The sequence below is a fragment of the Orycteropus afer genome, unplaced genomic scaffold, assembly GCF_000298275.1.
Source record: "Orycteropus afer afer isolate SDZICR_OR568_19922 unplaced genomic scaffold, OryAfe1.0 scaffold00014, whole genome shotgun sequence".
NCBI lineage: Eukaryota > Metazoa > Chordata > Mammalia > Tubulidentata > Orycteropodidae > Orycteropus > Orycteropus afer.
In genome coordinates, this window is record NW_006921601.1 from 21,107,221 (window position 1) to 21,109,942 (window position 2,722).

Sequence of the window (2,722 nt, forward strand, 5' to 3'; positions counted from 1 at the left end):
GGCCGGGAGCAAGAGGCAGAGCTGAAGCCCAAGGTTGAGGGTCTTTCATCCAGCCCCTGAGCCTAGCACTTTGAACTCAGACTTCTAGCCTCCAAAACTGTATGAGAACAAACTGTTTGTTAAAGCCTTCCAATTTGGGGTATGTTCTTAATCAGAGCAGCATTAGGTAACCAAAACAGCACCTAAGACAACTAACACCTGCAACCAATAATGTATCATTCCTAGCAATCTTTATTCCTTTGTGTAGATAAAGTTTTCCATTCAGTATATTTATTTCCTAGCTGAAGAACTTCCATTAATAGAGTGCAGCTTTGCTGGTGATAAAGTCTCTCAGTGTTTGTCTGAAAAATTCTTATTTTGCCGATATTTTTGAAGGATATTTTTCCTTGATATAGAATTCTAAACTAATTATTTTTCCTCTTAGTTCTTTAAAGATGTCATTTTTTGTCTTGTGATGTTTAGAGTGTCTGACTACATGTCGGAGATAACACTGCTACTTGTTTCTTGGTAGACAATGTGTCTTTTTTTCTCTGAGTACATTTAAGGTTTGCCTTTTATCACTGATTTTCTGCAATTTTATTGTGATATTTTTTATCTGAATCTCTTTGGGCTTATCCTGCTTAGTGTTTTTGCTGTGATTTTTAGATCTGTATAGTTTTCATCAAATTTGGAAAAGTTTTGACTGTTTTTTCTTTAAGTACTTTTTTCACCTCTTCACCTTGTCTGCTTCTGGGACTCCAATTACATGTATGTTAGGCTGTTTGATATTGTCTCATAGGTCAATAAGTCTCTCTTCATTTTTTTTCTTTCATTGTTTTTTTCTATTTGTGCTTCAGTTTGTATACTTTCTATTGTTATGCTTAAAATTCATAGATATTTTCTTCTGGAGTGTAACCTAACAATCCCATTCATTTAATTTTCAGTCTGTTATTGCAGTTTTCATTTCTAGAAGTTCCATTTGCCTTTTTAAAATATTTATTTTTTCTCCTCATTATGCTTTCCTTTAAATATGTGAATATGTTCATTTTTGTCCTCTAATTCTAGCATCTCTGATATTTCTGTATCTGTTTCTATTTCTGCTGCCTGATCTAGTTGTGGATCTCATTTCTCTGATTCTCTTCATATCTAGTAACTTTTTGTTCGGATGTTGGAAGTTATGAAGTTCAAATTGTAGCATATTGTATTTTTGCAACCTTCTTTTAAAGAGTATCGAATTTTGTTATTTCAGATAAGTTTGATCCTTTTGCTTGCTCAGCTTTGTTAGGGAAGGTTTAGATTCATCTTTACTCTAGGGGAATAGTAAAATGATTTCATTCTGGACTGTCTAATGGAATTCCTCAGTGTTTAACATGGACTCTCTTCTGGTTGGCCATAACTCAGATATCGTACAGCCTTGTGTGAGTTCTGGGAAATGTTCAGGTCAAAGTTCCCTCATCGTTCTTTGTTGCCTCTGTGGAGTTTCACCTTGTGCCTACACGGCTCACTATTCAGCAAGAGACATGTCAGAAATGCTTGCAGGTTTCTCTTGCTCCTCTACTCCCATCATCTCTGAGTAGGTTCCTCATCTTTGGTAAGGTAACCTGATGCTCTTGCCGCCTCTGCCTATCCTGGCCTAGGTCTGTGTCCAGAGTGATTATAGGCTTACATTTTCAATTTCCTTCTCTCAGGGATCAGTCTTATGCTGCCTATTACATAGTGTTTGATTTTTTTTTCTTTTTCATTTAGTTTGTTATTTTCTGATTGTTGTCAATAGGAAACTAAGCCTGGTAGTTTTTAATCCATCATGGCCAGAAGCAAAATTCATTGACACTTTTTTTCCCCCATAACTGCCATTTTTCAGTATAACAGCTTTGTTGTTGTTGTTAGGTGCCTATGAGTCTGTTCCAACTCATAGTGACCCTGTGTGATAGAATGAAACGTTGCCTCCTCCTGTGCCATCCTCACAGTTGTTGCCATGTGTGAGCCCATTGTTACAGCCACTGTGTCAATCAGTTTCACTGAGGGTCTTCCTCTTTTTCACTGACCCTCTACTTTACCAAGCATGATATCCTTCTCCAGGGACTTGTACTTCCTGGTAACATGTCCAAAGTACATGAGACAAAGTCTCCCACGTTTGCTTCTAAGGAGCATTTTAGTATTTTTGAATATAACTGCTTTATTGATATATAATTCACATATCTTCACATTCACATTAGTCCACTTAAAGTGTACAATTAGGTGGTGTCTAGTGTATTTATAGAGTTGTGTAACCATTACCACAATCAAATGTTGCATATTTTTATCTCCCCCAAGGGAAACCCTGTACCTGTTAGTCATCATTCCCTATATCTACCCATCCTTCCAGCCTTAGGCAACCACAAATATATTTTACATCTCTATAGATTTGCCTTTTCTCAACATTTTATGTGAATAGGATCACACAACATGTGTTCTTTTGTTAATAGGTTTTCTTACTTAGGCCAATGATGTGTATACATAGTACAGTGTGTTTGGGGCAGTTGTGATTCAGTGGTACAATTCTTGCCTTTCAGGTTTGCTTCCCAGTCAGTGCCCCTCATGTACAGACACTGCTCATCTGTGTGTGGAAGCTTGATGTCGAACAGGTTTCAGTGGAACTTCCAGATTAAGACAGATTAGGAACAAGGGCATTGCAATCTACTTCTGAAAATCAGCCACTGAAAACTGTATGCAGGACTGGATACCATTCCATTTCATTACGCAC

General features: G+C 37.2%; 1 protein-coding gene across 1 annotated transcript in view; it reads left to right on the forward strand.

Moving 5' to 3' along the window:
* The window catches only part of NELL1 (neural EGFL like 1), a 1,238,690-nt gene that overhangs the window by 920,429 nt on the left and 315,539 nt on the right, over positions 1 to 2,722 (forward strand). The window lies entirely within an intron of this gene.